Source organism: Manis javanica, chromosome 17 (genome assembly GCF_040802235.1).
Source record: "Manis javanica isolate MJ-LG chromosome 17, MJ_LKY, whole genome shotgun sequence".
NCBI lineage: Eukaryota > Metazoa > Chordata > Mammalia > Pholidota > Manidae > Manis > Manis javanica.
This window is the reverse complement of record NC_133172.1, coordinates 34,924,566-34,943,241: the sequence shown is the minus strand read 5'-3', so window position 1 is coordinate 34,943,241 and position 18,676 is coordinate 34,924,566.

Below are 18,676 nucleotides of genomic sequence, written 5' to 3'. Positions count from 1 at the left end.
GGAGGTGGAGGCTTGGTTGACAGGGTCTTCTGACGCCCTGTTGCCTCTGAGCTTTTTGTTGAGGAGTGCAACAGAGGGGACATACCTAGGCAAGACCTGGGCAAGGGCTATCTAGCCGACCAACATTCTTGCTTGTTCCCGAGCACAGTTCATGTCAGGGCTCACCTCAACATGTCTAAGACTGACTTACTCATACACAAGAGTTTCTTGCTGTTGACCTTGAAAGGAGGGGCCCAAAGTTGTGGTCCTGCCTCGCCTGTGGCTCACTGTGACAGAACCATGGTCTGTGGCCTGCCCTGACCGCTGGGTGTACCCTGTGCCAGGTGCCTCTCCCCAGGATCAGCTGCCCAACTGGGGTTCAGCACAGGCAGCTGTGTGGGAGTGGTTAGCCTTAGCAGTGGCAGCTGTTCCCAGTCCCTTGGGCCAGGAGGGTGAGACTGGAACAGTAGGGGTAGCATTCTTATAGCACTGTCCCTCATCTCTAGCAGAGGTGAAGGGAGGCCAAGGAAAGGTGGTATGACCTTGGGGCTAGGCTGCCCACAACAGCCCTGTGCAGCCATGCCTCCCTTGCCAGCTTCTAAAAGCTGGACTTGCCTTTTCACAGCACAGGTAATGCAGAGCCATCCCCTGTAACTGAGACCCCGACCTTGTTGGCTACATGACCTGCATGAGGTTCAGTAGAGAGGGCAGTAGGGTTTGGCCTGTGCAAACTATGACATGGCCCTTGGCACTCAGCCTTCAGGCCCATCATTTTTTTCTTTATCTCCAAGGAAGCGGGAGGAGCGACCCCAGCACCCTGTCAGCTGTGAAGCCATCAAAGCCATTGCTGAAACCCTGTCCATTCCTGTCATAGCCAAGTAAGCCTCCTTTCCTCCTCATTTATTTTTTTATGCCTCACCTTTCTCAGAAGGGAATTGGGCTGCCATAGAAACATGAAATGAGATAGCATTAAAAAAATAACTTTAAGGGAAAGAGAAAAAGGCTGGGACAAAACATGAGGTTGGCAATAAGGCTGAAAATGTCTGTTGGCCTCTCGTGAGTGGCTGATGTATGTGGGTACCAGGCAGGGGCTCAGGGCATTCGGTAGACAGATTGGGGGTAGGAATGTGCAGGGGATACGGAGAGCAAGAAGGTGGCTGTTGAAGCAGGCCCAGGAGAATGTGGTGTCACACCCAGGGTTGGTGTGCAGGGTATAAGGGGAGGAGTCCAAGCCAGGGCACGTAGAGCTATGACCCAGGGGACATGAGGCAGGTTACAGTCCAAAGACGAGGCAAACATTCTGGCCGCTACAGGACCAGGAACCTAGGCCAGCAGATGTGAGGTACTGATGACCACCCAAAGGCTTAGCAGTAAGGCAGCGTCCAGCTGCCCCTGGAGTGCTGGCTGCTGTGGGCCAGCTGGGAGTGCAGCTCAGCCTTGCACCTTAGGATGGCAGAGCCTGAAGGCAGGTGGAACAGGGAAGTTCCAAAGCTCTGAAGTCCTGACGAAAGGCATGCCTGACAGTGGGAGGGAGGGAGCTCAGGGTGGGAGTGCAGCTGGCCTGGCGTCCCTAGGCCAAGGAGTGTTGGTGTGGCTTGGGGAGGTTAGGGCTACTCGGATCCTGGATCCTATTGCTGTTGCTGCCACCCGAGGGTGTCATCATTGCCGCATGACCTCCCACCCACTGGACTGAGGCTCCGCCTTGTTCCTAATGGAACAGCTGAAGAAACAGCAGCTTCCAAGGGGGCTCTTGTGGCTGCAGGGTGGCAGGAAGGGAAATCGCAACCAAGCTGGGCCTCCTTCCTTCCCCTCGCTATCACCACTGTCTGTGGTTTCTGACCCAGCCCACAATGGGGCATATGGGTGCCCTGGCCTGTATGCAGGCTTTCCTGTGATCTCAGTATCTACCTACAGACCCATGTCTTCAGATGGGGACTGGCTTTAGCCACTGTTTAGGATGAGGGGAAAGGAAGGTAAAACCTCTGGGACACCTACTAAGTGCCAGGCTCGGTTCAGGCTGCTTTGTTGTATTCCCTCCCTCGGTGTTCCTGACCCCATAGTGGGCTGTGTATTACAATCTCCAACCTCCTGAAGCGCTCGTAGCTGCAAGACTTGGTCAAAGCCATACATTTAATGAGTGACAGACCTGGAAGTTGTCTTTTTTGGAAGTGGTGGTATGAGAATGAGGACACCCTTACTGCCCTGTTGCCTTTCAGTGGAGGATCTCACGACCACATCCACGAGTATGTGGACAGAGAGGATTTTCGACAAGCCACAGCAGCCTCTTCAGTGATGGTGGCCCGAGGGGCCATGTGGAACCCGTCCATCTTCCTCAAGGAGGGTCTATGGCCCCTGGAGGAGGTCATGCAGAAGTACATCCAATACGTACGTCTGTGCACTTTTTCAAAACAAACCTTTCTCACTTTCTGCTACAGCCCTACAGAAGGCACTTTGGGTAAGCCCCAGCCCCCAGCAGTCCTATTGTTCCTCTCCTTTTCTTTTTCATTCTTGTAATGTAGTATCAGGTTTCCTGACTGCCCTGTGAAGAGGAGTGCTGGGGAGGCACCCCTTTAACATCACCTCCTGCTAACGCTTCCAAAGTGTGGGGGTCAGAGCAAGGACCTCTCGATTCAGGATGAAGTTGTGGCCCCAAACACATGATATCTTTCTTTCTCTTTCTCTCTTACCAACACTCCCTTCCTCCCCTCATTCCCCCTACTCATGCACGAGGACAATGGGGCCTGGCACTGGAGACCCCCATGCCAGTGGGTTGGTGCCAGAGCAGCCACGCCAGGAGTAGCTGCTGTTGAGGACAGATGGTCTCCAGAGACATCTCACCCGGTCACCAGTCAAAGTCAGTTCTGAAATCTTCTCTTGCAGCTCTCAGAATGCTTTAAACCTTTGACTTAGAGAACAGCCTGACTTTAACCCTCTCCTTAGGGAGTAGTTTTTTCTTCTCAGTGGGAGCTTGATGGTAGTGCAGGGCTTTTCCCCATAAAGGAATTATTTGACAAGTTCACCTGCCCTGTCCCTCTGGCACAAGCCTGCAACTCTGTGGGACTCTTATGATAAGCCATGTGTATCGATAGGCAGAAATGATGAGTGGTCCTCAAATTGTCAGTGAGTTGGGCCTAAGCACAGAGTACAGCCCTCACCAGAGCAGGCTCCGTCCTCTTCTTCAGTTCTGGGCTCACACCCTCTGGGAAGAGCAGGAGCTTCTCAGATCCTCAGGCTTCCTGTGCCCTCTTGAAACCATGGCCATGGCCTGAAACTATGAAACCACAGCCTGGGCAGTTGCGGCTGCCATGGCGTGTGGGTGTCCCCAGGGCTGGGGGTGATAGGAGGCCCTGAGGCCCCTGTCCAGAGCTGGGTGGCCTCTCTCCTACAGCCTTCCCTGCTCAGGGCTGCAGCACTCATCCTCTTGGTTCTGGGGATCCTGTCCGGCAGGTTGGTGACAATCAGGTTGTCCAGGGGCCTGGGTCAGCCAGAGGCAAGGGGGGCGTGCCTCAGCCCAGGTCATGTCTGGCTCTTCTGGCCGGCTGGCAAGTCTGTGGCAGAGAAGACACGCTCAGTAGTGCTGAGCTTGCTCACTGGGTGAAAGGTGCTATTATCATTCCTGCTCAGCCTGCCCTTTGGCAGCTCCTCAAGAGGGTGTGTTGTCCCAGAGAAAGGGAGCGGCTTTCGAGCTTAGGCAGGGCTGCTTCTGGTCCAGCCGGTGCCTTCTGTCCCAAACAAGCTGGATCAGGGCCTTGTCGCTGGCTGGGGCTTGCCCACGTATCCCTGCTTGGTCCTGAGTGTGCCCTGGCACCTTTCCAAGCACTGAAGACGAGGCCTAAGTGGAGATATTAGCAGAGTGTAGCGGGCAAGTGGTGGGAGGGTTTTCTGGAGAGCTGGGCCACCCTTTACCCACTGCTCTCCTGCTTGCCCCTGCCAGACAGGCTTCTACTGGACACCACCCTGGGCAGTCACGTGCCTCCTTGAGCCTGTATTTCAGCCTGTGGAGTGGTGGTAACAGCTGCATCCCATGCTTAGAAAGCTGAGTGTAGTGACAGGTAACGTGTGTGAACAAGCTTGGTAGATGGAGCTGTGCTTTATCCACGTTGGGGGAAATCGGAGGCAGGCCATTTAAGATGCGGGAAGAGAAGGTACCCACTGTTGTTATTGGAGTAGAAAAGTCTCACACCTGTGCTTGGGCTAGTCCTGCCATACCAGAATTTTGGCTTGTCCCCCCTACCCGCCCTGGAAGATGCTTGGTGGCAGGTCCTCTGTGGTGGCAGCCTGCCGTGGCTGAAGCAGGAGGAGCTGCCTACACCTCTGGACCTCAGTCAGGCTGGCCTGTAGAGTATGCTCCTGACTGGCAGCCTTGGCCATGACCCTCAAGCTTTGTACCACTAACCGGGGAAGCAGATGGCCAGGATGGAGGGGGTCTTCTTATGGAGTCATGGTGCCTCACCTGCAAGCACACCTCTGCTGCCCCCTTGGAGCCCCTTTCTCTGCCGTCAGAGCACAGCTCAGGCAGCAGGTGGACTCATGCGGGTTCTTCCTCAGGCTGTGAAGTACGACAACCTCTACACCAACACCAAGTACTGCTTGTGCCAGATGCTCCAAGAACAGCTGGAGTCGTCCCAGGGAAGGTTGCTCCATGCTGCCCAGTCTTCCTGGGAAATTTGGTGAGAGCAGCAATAGCTGTCCATCTGTCCTTGTGGACGCTGGCCAGGCCTGACCCTGAGCCCTAAGCTGAGTCTACCAGGGGACCAGGGACACAGCTTCTGGAGGCGGGTGTGCAGGAGTGGGATGGTGGTACCGCTCCACTTCTCACAAGGGGATACTTACAAAGCTTCGGAACTTCCCATCCCTGGACTGATTTCTTAAGCAGCAGAGTTTTGGGAACAGGGCACTAGTAGGACGGAGGAATGTGAGGGCTGGGCTTGGGAATTCTTGGGAGGAAGGGGCTTTCCTGGTCACAGATGTGTCACATGTTGGACGCTAAGACCCAATGGTCAGGAGAGTTGTAGTTGTAGAATGGAGCTCCTGGCCTGAGCCTGCACCCAGACCCCATCACTCTGAGCCCTAAGCTGAGTCTGGGAGGCCACCCTTTGGTCCTCTAGATCTGGTATAGCTCCAACTCTGGCATTGATCTTCAGCCCAGTGCCTGCGCCTATCGCTCACCCCCTACCTGTGCTTGTACTGGGTCTTCTGCCTGAATGCCCTTGACCCCTCATGTTGCCTGTCTAGGTCCTCCCTCCTCAGCCTTTCTGAACCACTGACCGCCCCAGGCATCCATTTTTGTGAATGCCCTTTAGCCGACAAGATGCTCCCTAGAAGGGAAAAGCCTTGTCAGAACCCTTCTCCCCACCCTGGGCTTGTGGTGTCAGTTCTGTCCCTGTCGTACAGAGCCTGACCCAGTTGATGCAGGTGTCTTGTAAGCTGAAGAGGAAGGGTATAACTCCGTAGCCCTGGGTGATACCTCAGCTTAGGCGAGGCCTGACTGCTTGTGGCTGGGACAGGAAGTGGGGAACCATTCAGTGGTCAGGCCTTGTCTCTTCCTTGCATGGGCCCACATGAGGATGAAGCTATGCGTACCCCAGGCGCTACATTAATTTAGGTCAACTTACTGACTGCTAGCTGGGGACACCTGCCTGTAGGCTCAGGTGGTAGGAACCGTTAGAACCTTTTCCACCCAGCCCAGTCCTGCCCTGCAGTGTCCAACCTCAGAGGCTCACATTCATTTTCCATCTGCCAGTCCAGGCTGATAGCAGGGGTGGGTGGGAAGCAACTTCTGATGGCCAGGTCCCAACGGTGTTTTGGTGTATGTTGGTGGGAAGCATTTTTCAGTGGTGGGGCTCTGGGTTCTTGCAGCAGTTCCCTGCATGCTGGGTCCACTAAGGGGCCTGCCCTACTCTGCTTGTCCCTCCATAATGAGGCTTTTGGCCTTGGTACCTTCTATGAGGACACCACATGAGAGCTGGATGCCCGGCAGGCTGAGCTCTTGGCCAGGACCCCAGAGGAGCCAGGGGAACCAGCTGAAGACACCTCTGGTGTCATTCACTTGGCTGTGAAGTTTGACTGGTAGGTCTCCAGCTTGGCCTCAGCTTGGAGAAGGGCCAGTTCCTTTTGGGTCTGACTAGGTCAGTAAGCTGGCTTTTCTGTACATGGTTAATGCCAAGGTTAGAGACCACAAATTTCCTTAGTTTGGACACTTGTTCTGAATTGTCAGCATCTCAGAGAAGTCACTTTGGGGAAGACAGTCCCTAAAAGCCCAAGTAGCACTGTCAGGGTGTTATTGTTGTCCCAAGGTGATTGAACCCCACCTTTCCCTGACCCATCCCTACCACAACTCAGGATGGGGGTGTGTGTCTCCCTCTGTTCCTGTGAGTCTGTGTTTTTACCCTGGCCCTGAGGAATTAGCTGCCTACCAGGAGCTCCCCAGTAGCAGTGGGACCCTAGCCCTCATCTGGCTGTGCAACCCTGGCCCACACCCACTACCTCTCTCCAGCCCTGTGGTGCCCCCTCTAGGCAGAAGCAACCTCTGGCTGATTATTGCCTCAGACCGTGACTCAGCTTCAGACGGGGCCCTCATGACTGTCCTCTGCTGTCTGGGATCTGAGCCTCTCTCAGGTCCCCAGGCCCAGACCAGGAGTCAGTCTTGTCTGGCAAGCGCTTGGGAGGAGGGTTATGGGCACAGCTGTTGGGCAGTCATATCTCATGAGAGCTTCTGGTGGGATGTTGGAACACGGTACCTCCCACTCTGTCACCCTGTCACAGATTAACTCAGAAACCAGAGTCCACTGTGTCCAGGGCAGCAGCAGATCATCCTGACACTTAATAATAGACATAATCAGGGTGGGCACTGAGACCTTATATGGTTGCCTGTATTCCGCACCCTGTCCACTCTCCCTAATCTTGTCTTGAGAGGCAAACTGGACCTTTCTTCTTAGTTCTTGAGGCTGTTTTACAGGCTGGCGCTCAGAGTGCTGGGAGTTCATTTCCCAGCCTAATTCCCCAAGTATGCTGAAGCCTGTCTTCCCTTTGGGTGGAACCCAGGCCCCAAGCCCCTGGTGGGACAGAAATGGGAGCTCAGAGGAATAAGTACAGGAGTCTTGAGGCAAGTAGCCTGATGCCTCAGTTTCTGCAGTCCCTATCAGGGGTTTGAAGTGGTGATGCTGGGGGTGGGGGAGCCCTGACACCTTCCCCTCCTTTCCCCAGGAGAGCATATTCCCCCCAAATCACCCCCAAGATGTGCCTGCTGGAGCGGTGCCGGAGGGAGAAGTTGGCACAGCCTGTGTATGAAACGGTGAGTTCCTGGCTGTGTCCTGCCCTGCATCCAGCCCTACTGTGTTCCCACCCTGGTGCCGTCACCCCAGGACACCCCAAGCTCATACCATGAACTCCAGGATGCTTGGCTTGGAGCCCGGCTTTGCTTCTGTGGGCTTGCAGTTGTTGCTGGTGGCCAGGCCAGTTGCCTCTTCCCTTTGACAGTGGTACTGTTGTCTAATTCTGGCCACTTTATAAAACTGAACTTGAGACTTAAGTGAGGGCCTGCTCGTGCCAGCCCGTCAGTGGTGTTTATTAGGCAGGAGAGAGTTCTCTGGGAAGGGCTAACTGGCTTAGGAAGGATGCTTACACCTCAAAGTTAGACAGGTTTTAGGACCAGGCCTCAGCCAAAGGGCCATTGAATTGGACCCCAGAGCTGGGACCCTTTGGTGGAAAGTTTGAGACAGTCTTGCTTCGCCTTTCTGGGTCTCCACAGCTGGGTATTATTTAGACTGTTCTCTTCTGGATTGGCCTTCTGACTTCCAAACTTGTACCTTCTGGGCCTTGTGTCACTTTCTGCCAGAGTGATTTTTCCAAAATGAATCTGACCCCTACTCCCTCATCAGCCCCTTAGTGCCTTTGGGATCAAGCCCTAGTGCCTCAGCGCAGAGCACAAGACCCTAACATACGCCTTTCTTCTTCAGGTCTCATCCACTCAGCTCTCCACCCAGGCACATTCCCTGGTTCCTCTGCCACATGTACCTTCTTTGCCCCACCCTTAACCCCCTCTTAGCCTGCAGAGTTCCTACCATTGCTGCCTTTCCTACAAAGCGGTGACAACCTTCCTGCTGTTGGTGCTCGCCCTGCTCTAGCCTTCATCACTTCAGGTTAGGGTTTTCAGTTTCTTCCATAACAGAAACCTTTACCCAAACACGACCCCTTTCTAAGTGTTCTCCAGGTGCAGAGTGCCTGGGAACAGGTAGATTGCTGAGCATCTGAGTAATGAGTGAATTTTTCAAGCCATCTGCAGCTTCTATGGTCCTTTCCTAGCAGTGAGACTGATAGGCCCAGGCTCTTCCTGTTGCTTTCCCCTTGGCCTGGCTGGCTGAGCCCTGGTTCAGGTCAAGTCATATTTGGAGGGCAGAGGCACTAGATAAAGGTCCATTTTCTTTATCCAGATAATAACCTGGGAAGGATATATGTGTGAGGATAGGAGGCACACCTGAAATTGGATTAAGTTTTATGGGGAGAGGAGGTGGGCTGGCCAAGCTCCTGGGGTTTTTGCTATACCAGGCTCATGTTGCACATGGCAGTAACTGGCTGGCCGGCCATCTGCCCCTGGTGTTTGTGCTCTAAGTTCCATGCTCAGGTCCTCAAGGTTGAAGATCTTTGAAGGCAGGACAATTTGTAGGGAGGATGTTTCACCCACTTAATACCATTTGCTCTCTCTCTTTGACTGATGTTATCTTCTCCTGCCTCTAACCTCACCTTTCCCTAGTCCAATCCAGTGATTCATCCAGAATTCTGAAATGGCAGCTCCCTGTTGTCCTCCGGATAGAGTCCAGATAGCCATCAGTGGCCTGCAGCACTCTGCCCATGCCTCTGGCCTTACCTTTGGCTTCTGCTCACTGCAGGTACTTTCTGGTGTCGAGGTCTTTGGAAATCTGTTTTCTGCCTGGAACCATCTTCTTTACCTCTTGCCTGTCTCTCCAATTCCTACTTAGCCCTGTGGAGGCTTTGAAACCAGGGATTAAGAAGCTTCTCTGGGCTCAAGAAACTAAGCTGAGTGAATAACCAAGGTGCTAGGCTGACAGAATGGCGCTGCATCTTATAACAGAGGTGGGAAAAGTGACATTGGTGGAGAGGGTGGCATTGAATTGCACTTAGATTATTGAGATTGAACAAAATAAAAACTCATTTGAATCAGTATTTTCATTATAAAGAAGATAGTTGATGTCGGCAAACTTTTATTGGGCACATGCTTGATGAGAGTATATTATATACCAAATATATGATCAATAAAGATGTTAATAAACATGCATACTAAAAGAGTATCATCATGTAAATAGGAATTATATGTATTTCCAAAATATTAAATGACATCTGCATGCAATGAAAACAGATTTTTAAGAAATGATGTTTGCCATAAAAACCCAAAAGCCATTTTGATACTAAAATGGGGCTAAAGGGAATTAAGGTTTGAAACATATATAACTGAAATTCCCAAAGTTAAACTTGAGCAGTTTTATTTGTGACAAAAAGTCCACTTTAAAATACTCTAGTAGCTGTTTGTTTTTTATTTTGTTCTTTAATTAAGATGAGATATACAGGACATATAAACCATTTTAAAATGCATGAGTCAGTTGCACTTAGTGCATTCACACATTGTGCAACTGCCACTTCAGTCTAGCTCCAAAACACTTTCATCACCCCTAAAGGAAACCCTGAACCCATCAAGCAGTTGCTCCTCATTTTCCCTTGATCCCTCCCAATTCCTGGCAGCCCATCCCTATCCTGGCATCTGTCTCTGGATTTACCTATTCTGGATACTTCATATGAATGGAATCCTACATATATGACCTTTTGTGTCTGGCTTATTTCACTTAGCAGAGTGTTTTCATGGTTCATCCCATGTTGTAGAAGGTTTCAATTATTTGTTCACAAGATCATTTTTCATTTTAATTAGCATAATTTTGAGTATAGTTTGAAGGAATTAAGTGGATTAACATAAATGCTTTTAGGATGATAATAGGCAGTAAAGTGGGCCATGAGACTAAATTCAGAATTTGGAATGCAATCAGTATTGGGTTATATCGGTGTGTTACTTGTTTTTGTATTCTCCTCCTCTCTGGAGTGGAAGTTACACGAGGGCTGGGATAGTCTTTATTTTGTTCGTAATTTTTTATCAGTGCCTAGCACAGTGACTTTAACATAGTAGGCACCCAATATTTGTTGACTTAATGAATAAATACTGATTAAGTATTGAGTCATTGCTCAACGTTTTGTGTGTGTGTGTGATTGAGGAAGTTGGTGAGACTTGTTTAATAAATACTGATTAAGTATTGAGTCATTGCTCAACGTTTTGTGTGTGTGTGTGATTGAGGAAGTTGGTGAGACTTCTTTTAGTTCTTTGGCTTTTATTGGTCAGTTCATAAAACCACAGATCTTGGTAACTTTGGGCTGCATGTTTTCCATCTCTCTGAGGTTTTGAGAGTATCACATCTAAATTTCCATACAGAAGATGTTTGAGAAATATTTGGTGGAGGGGGAGAGAGTGGATGGAGACTTAGGATAAGCTGAGGGGCTGAATTAAGTGAGTGTCCTAGGAAAGCTGGTTAAAAGTACAAGTTAGATGATTTGACACTTGATAACATCAGGTACACTTGTGACTGACTTTTCAAGATTATTGCTTACTGAGGTGTTTTGGGATTTTTCCATTAAAATGTCAGACCCTAGAGTCTTAAGCTTTTTTTTTCCGTGAGGGCAGTGCTAGCTTCAATTTTTTTTCCCACTTAAAAATTAATCAAACTTGCTTTATTTAAACTTTTTTTATTGAATACCTAGCTTCAAAATGAAGGAATACCTCAATAGTAAGTAAGTATTTAAGTTGGTGTTTAATGTATTTCATTAACATTATTTGCTATTATAAAGGGCAGCTTCTGGTGCTTTTAGTGTTTTATTTTAGTGTATTGATCATGTATTTCTAATTTGGTTTGATGTTAAAATAATCTTTCCATATTCAAAGTTTGATACTCAGGGTTTGTTCATTATTAAATATTGATTTTCCAATGAGAGTTACTCGGAGGAGTGACTGCTACATTGTGTGTAGTATCTTATCTACTGCTTTTTAAAAGGGGAGAAACATCTTAGATGCAGTATGTATTTTTGTAAGAAATTTACTTTATGATAAGACATGTGTAACTTTTTTGAATATCACTTTTAATACACAACTTTATATAAAGTTAAGGAACTTTTCCTAGATTACCATCTTAGTCTTCACCCTGTAGTATTTTTACTTTGTTAGTGCTTGAAGATCTGATTCATGTGTTCTTTATAATTTGCAGTCTCCTAGATAATTTCATTCTCTCACTTCTCATATGTTATTGATAATTTTTACTCAGTGTTTTTGTTTTATCTCATGATAAATGAGAAAATGTATTTAGAGTTCTTACCATGGTCTTTGGTCCAGTGGTGCTCATTAAGTGGTGGTAGTTAACATTTATTTAGTAAAACGCACATATACAAAACAGATGATAGGTCAGTTTTCACTTTCTTCTCTTCCCTAGACCCTTCCCTATAGTAAACTAAAACATTGAGAGAGTAGGGACAGATGGGAGACTCAGTTATTTACACCTTACTTAGATAAGTTGGAATATTTGTCTTAGACATTTTTTACCCTTCCTATTCTATTATTTTCAATGTTACCTCCTTTTTCATATCTTACTAAATAAAAGTACTGAAAGTAATTCATTCGCTGTTACGTTTTTCTCCTTTCTTGAATTGTTACTGACTCAGTATGGTGAGAAAGATGGCTAATTTGCTAAGCATACTAAGTGTAATTGGGTGTGTAAGTCAATCTGAAAAACGGGAAGTTGCTTGTATGGTTTCCTGTAGATATTTAATGGTGTGTTTATATAGCACATTAGGTACTGTAAAGGAAGATTTGATACTGATGAACTTTGCTTTCATACCCTAGGTCAGCTTTTTTTTCCTTTAGACTTGAATATAGTGAGAATATGTGTTAGGTGATTGAGTCAGTGATAAATGTTTCACATTTCACTTGGAAGGATAATTCACTATTTTATTTCTTTGACACTTTTCTTGATAAGAGTAGAGGATGATTCTGGGGGGTATTAGCAGGATTTTGTGATGGAGATTAGTGAATAAATTAGTGCATATAGGGAAAAACAGGAAAAAAATTTCAGTGTCATAGTTTTGTTAAAACTTCATCACTGTAAGAACATTGTTATGCCTAGGCTTTCTTAAGTTTTCCCATTTGCCAAAACAGAAGGGATATTTTGGAATAATTTCTGAACTATCAGCAGGTAATGCTGTAGTAGTTTTATTAGATGATATAAAAATTTAAAAACTTAGGTATTACGTACATAGCCAAGAAATTGTGGCTGTCTAGTAAGGTCTGTATTGTAAGCATTTAAAGGGCATTTAAGATACTAATTTCAGGTAAGTTGTCGAATCAACTTATGACTTGCCTTTCTGTGCCAACTGGTAAACTTTGCCTAAAATTGTATGTATTGAAGGCATATCCCAAGCTTTGCTTTTGAGTTGCTCAGTATTTTTTCAATGATGTGTGATTATAAAGATATTTTTGGTAAGAAAATGTGGCATTCACTTTTCTTCATAGAAAGTAATAAATTAAATAGTGATACATAAAATGGAAACCTGTGAAGAGAAGATAAATTGTGTTATTGATTGTCAAGTTTTTTGTGCCCTTTCCTTTCCTTTTTAATATGTAGTAGTTGATGATTCAGTAAGGTGGCGTTTGACTTTAAATAAGACGTGGGGTTGAGGAAACCATAATACAGTGAAGTCAGTCGCATTACTCTTAAGAGATAGGAAACATGAGTAGGTTGAGCCTTACTTGATAGTAAGCGGTAGTTTGCTCACAGCAGTTACATAACTAGGGAGGTGTTGTCTAAAGCTGTCCTGGTGGGTCAGGGGAGTAGACACAGACGGCTTGGCAGTAAGCCTGACTTCTAAAACAAAATCCAAGTCACTAAATTTGCCCAGACATTCCATATGAGGTTCAAATAACAGTGGAATTTAAGAGGAGTGAGTTTGTTCAGGGAGGCTTAAAAGAGTCACAAGCAGGAGTGAACTTTTGTAATAGCCATGACTTTAACTGAAACATAGTATGGGTCTGCATATAGTTCAGCGTTTCTAGTAATGTTGATATAATTCTGTTGCATGACTTTCACCTGTTTGCCTAAGTTTGGTAAACTTTAGAAGAGAGGGAACAATTGGACCACTCTTTCTTATGTAGTAATTTTAAGTAGTATGGTCTGTGACTTACCTTTCAGTTGATAGATGAAATTTAGTCGTTAGGACAGTTCTGGTTAACATACTGATATTCCTGTATTAAGGGGACTATGACGTTTCAAAGTCCTGGGTCCACTGGAGAACTAACTTTTGAAGGCTTCATTTTCCTATAAAATGGACAGTTTCAGTATGTCTTATGTTACAGAAGCAAGTGAGAGTTTTACTATTTCCAAATCTTTTCCACATTAAAAGTAATTTTTATATTTCTTTAATTTTTATATTTCTTAATTTTCCATTAAATTTTCATCAGCTTTGCTGATTATTTTAATGAGAAAATAGGATTATGTGAACTTTAAAACTACAACTTTTTTTCAGTAATGTTGATTTGCATCATATGTAAGAGTATTTCTACAAGCAGTTTTTTCCATCAAGGTAGTTATTAGCAAGAAGACATTCATGAACAGTTTGTGAATTATCTTTAACTGTAAATATTTTTCAGTACTGCTTTAAAATAAAAAAGGTTACTGCATTCAGGAAAAAAATGACATTCAAAAGTTGTTGAAGCTAGATGATAGGTGTATGCAGTTTGTTATAGCGGTCTGTACTTTCATGTATGTTTTTAAATAGGAAGTTTAAAAAATTGACATTCCAAAAGTCTTAAAGCTCTTAAGGTGCTAGATTAGGATAAGTAAAATGTTCATTTTTTTAAAGTAGCATTGTGAAATTAATAGGATTTACTGTTGCATGTAATTAAAAAAACTGGTTTAACAGATAAAAGTGTGGTACGTGATTTACAAGCCCATTTCTCCCTTTGATTGGGTAATATTAGCAGTGGGATGATGAGGTGAGGTAGTGGTATACATAAACAGGAAGTAAACTGATCTTAATGATATGCTTTTACGTAGGTATTTAAAAAATTTTTAAATATTTTCCAAGTATATGGGTAGGGGTCAGAAAAATTCACTTGTTTAGTAATTTAATGGCTTGAAATGGAGAAATTTTAAATATTTGATCATGTTGCTTGTATTCATCAGTCTAATATTTATTACGTGTTGTCAATTCACTGGAACTCTTAAGTAGATGATGAAATGAAACTAGAGAACTTGGTCTTACATTTAAGATTAGATTTTTAATCTTGCTATGTAATTGGTAGTCTTCACCTCACAAAAATAATCAACGTATAAATTCTATGTATTTGTGAACATTTCCGAGCAAACGTGTTCTGAAATTTGTACTTCATGTCCTGCCATTTGTGAGATCATACTGAATACTAAAGCAATACAAGTTTTAGCCTTGTCCATTATCTGAGGAAAGTCTTTGCAGGGGGGGTAGATATAGAAAGTTTTATCTAAATGTTACTTTTTACTTTTTTATTGCAAAATAAGAGTTTTAAGGAAAGTTGATATTTCATCTGCTATCAACACTCACTTCCTTCCAGTAAAGGTTGTTCAATAAAAATAACATTTTGGAAAAAACATGACATTCAGAAATTATTGAAATTAAATGATAGTTCATTGCAAAACAGAGATCTTGAGCTTGGACTCCTACTCTTCTGTTCTTTTCCATCATTTGCCTAATTTCTGCTTGAAAATCCTAGAGTTATTTTTGCATAGCCTATAATTTTGATCATTTTTGTAACTGTTCCTTTTTTGTGTTCTGCTAGGTACATAATCCAGTGTTACTGAGTACCTACTATGGGCATGGCATTTTAAAATATGTTGTCTGAAGTCTCATGATAACCGGGAGAGTTAGGCATTATTTCTGTTTTATACCTGAGGATACAGAAATGCAAAGAGATTTGACCTTCTAGAAAGTAGAAGAGTTGGGATTTGAACCTTGGTTTTCTGAGCTGAGCTCTTTCCACCATGCCTCTTGCCTCTCTACTCTCAGAAAAATTTAAGTACAGAAATACTCAGTTTTTCCTTTGATGAAACCAAGACTTATGGTGAGCACATGGAATCAAATGTATCTGAGGCACGGTTTACAAGTTCCACATGTTTCGGTGAGTAGATTTTCTGCTTTTGGCTCAAAATGGCTGCTTGAGAGATACTTCTTACTTACAAGCGAGCTCTAGAAATTTTTAAATGGTTGTAGTGATACAGCCCGATCAGTAGAGGATATCCCACAGCTAACTGTGCTAGGCCCAGAGGTGGCTCTTTGGGGCCACTCTTAGCTTCCTTGTGGATTTGGAGGTCAAGAGGTCATGTTCTAGGTTTGAAGTAATGAGGATTTGGCCTTTTTCTTTGGCAACTCAATTCCATGTTGTTCTGATTAGCGTCCAATTTGTGACCTTTACAGGCTATTTTGCACTTCCGATTTAACATTTTTAGATTTGTCATCAGAATTGCCCTAAACCTAAATGAGGGAAAAGTTCAGTATTTTTAAAATGCTAAATTACTAGTTAGGGCAGGTTTGTCTTTTTTTCCTGTTCTTTTTTTCAACTTAACATTTTGTTTTCACATGTTCCAAAAGATGTGTGAGTATTTATTTCTTCACTTGAATTTAGAACCCAGGTAAAGTTGCTTTTATCTTCTGTAACCACTAACATCGACACTCATTTTTTTCCTTATGTTTTGATCAGTTTGCCATCTGTCACTTATATCTCCCAGGATCAGTACTGCCTTTTAGGCTTCTGCCGTCTATTTCTTTATACACACACTCAGTTGTCTCTGAGCTTTGCCAGAACTCTCCTTTTCAGAACAAAGTCAAGAAAGCTCTTCATAGTATATGTTGACTGATCACTGTTTTGAAACTTTAGGCTTTTTATCATCTGATCACTGTTTGAAAGAAATAGAAATACTTTCAATTTTCTTGTTTAAACATATACAAAACAATTATATTTGGGGTTGAGATTTGGTGTGGGGAAAGAAAAGACGCAAACACTGGCATCACAAAAGTGATTCGTTTCTTTTTAAGAGTGAGGAAGGAGTTTTCCAGGATTTTTTTCCTACAGCAAATTTAAGCTTTTATTTCATTGACCAAAATTGGGTTACATTCTCTTTCCTAAATTAGTCACTGGTAAAGACGGATGGAATTATTCTTAGCCAACCAGGCCCATCCCTTGTCCTGAGGTTGTGGTTGGCTTCCCCTGAAGCACATGGCTGCATGGCAGGAGGTGGATACATGGAAGAAAATCTGTTAGGGAGCAAGGAAAAAAATGGATGCTGGGAATGGGGAGGTGGGGGAGAGCAAAAGAATTGCGCAAACTTTCCCACCACAGTTTTGTTAGCCACTGAGGAATTTTAAAATGTAAATGCTACTTTTCCATGTAGTTAGTTTTTCTGGCCTTTGCTTTTTCCCTTGCTTTGTCAAAGTTCTTGGGGTAGACATGGGATCTGTAGAAGTGAAGAGAAAAACTGAGAATGAAGTTTGTCTGGCAGATTTCTGTGAACAGTGTGGGTCTGGTGTCTGGTGGGTGGGATATGGGGAGCACCAAACTCGTGACCCTTGTGTGGCTCAGGTAGAGTCAGGTAGTCGTGCAGACACAGAACAGTGTAAAGACAGAGTCACTTAATTAAAGTAATCCTGATTTTTCAAAATGAGAGATAAGAAAATGTTTTAAAAATATTTTTTGAAGTGTTTTATTTCACTCTTTGTCGCGCAGACACAGAAAAGTGTAAAGACAGAGTCACTTAATTAAAGTAATCCTGATTTTTCAAAATGAGAGATAATAAAATGTTTTAAAAATATTTTTTGAAGTGTTTTATTTCACTCTTTGTCTTGAAACCTAGTCTGAAAGGAACTAGCATTTGTTAAAAGTATAAAATAGAAGGTTATGCACTGGGAAGAGAGTAGAAAGCCGACCAGAACATTGTATGCAATCTTAGAGTAAATGAGCAGGAAGGAACTTCAGGACCATTAGCTGAGTGAATATACTAAATCAGTCAGTCTCTTAATAACATTTATTTTGTCATTATTACTATTATGTGTGAATATGACTTTTTGTTTATTGGCATAGATATGTAAATAAATTCAGCAATACTTTAATAATACAAGTACAGAGAGGGCTCTCTGAGAGCAGAAATGACAAAAAGCTTAACTTTAACCTAAGAGGTCAGAGAAGAGCTACAAATAAGCTGAATCCTGTAGGATGAGTTCTCTAGGTAGATGAAATACAAATTATATTTCTGGCCCATTGATAACCACACCTAAGGACACAGGTGAGAGAGTGTGGTCACTTTAATTTGGGAAGGCTGAAGATCAGGCCAGCGTTTCCACAGGTGGCCAGAGGAGGAGAGCCTCTTATGTTGTATTGAGGAGTATTGATTGTAAATAGCAGGGAGCCATTGAAGGATTCTAAGATGGGCAGGAATGTCAAATTTATGGCTTAGATCACCTAGCTACACTGTGGATAATGGATTGAGTAACACAAGAATGGAGGTGGGTTGCCAGGGGTGGGTGTACAGGTGCAGCAAAAGTTCTGCCTGAGAAATGATAGGTGCAGAGGAGTAGAGATGGCAAGGTGGGAATAAAACTGAGATAGATTTAGGGGAAAGAAATCAATAGGACTTGCTATCAGTTGAGTAAAGAGAGGAAGGAGGCGAGGATTATTTCCATTTCTCTAGTTTGGGTGAGCTGTGGTAGGGGAGGGGAAGCATATTTGGAGGTGGGGAGCGAGAAAGATGGTTCCGTAAATAAAATCAGTTTAATATGTGCCAGACACTATGAAAAGTCTAGGAAGCTTACATACTATTTTATCAGAGTGATGAAGGGTGAAGAGCCTAGCCAAAGTAAAAGGGGGTTTAACCGGGGGCTCTGGGGGATTAAACTGTGGGAAGGTGACTAGGAAACCTTTGATAAAGAAGAGCTGTTCAGTAAGATTTGTTAGGCAGTTATAAGAGTATTCTTTACAAATGGAAATTTTGTCACTTTGCAAAGGGAAATTTATGCCCTGCTTTTAAGCAGAGAGGCAGTTCTTCCTGTGTCTGCTATTTTTTAGTTGCCTTCAGCTCAAATAATCCTTATGCCACAATGGCATATTTTGGTATGGCATATTCTGATCCCCTTCATTAAGAAACGGTGCTTATTTGAAGTATAAAATTTTGAAAAGTTTTTGTTTTTCAATTCGGTAAGTTTTGATACGTGTGTTATCTATGAGACTTAACCGCATTCAAGATAGTTACCGTACCGTATCTATCACTCCCCAAAGTTTCCTTCGGACTGTGTGTAATGATTCCCTCCCACTCACTTTCGCCTTTTCCCAGACAATCACTGAAGTCATTATAGAAGACATCAGTGGAGTGATGACGTTTGTGCTCTTTTTTGACTGGCTTCTTTCTTTTGTCATTGTTATTTTGATCCCTTCATGTTAATGAGCATATCAGTAGGTTGTTCTTTTCTTATTGGAGAGTAGTTTCTGTTGTCTGCAGATACCGTGTTTTGTTTATCCATTCACCTCTTGATGGACTTTTGGATTGTTTCCAGGTTTTGCTGTTATAAACAAAGC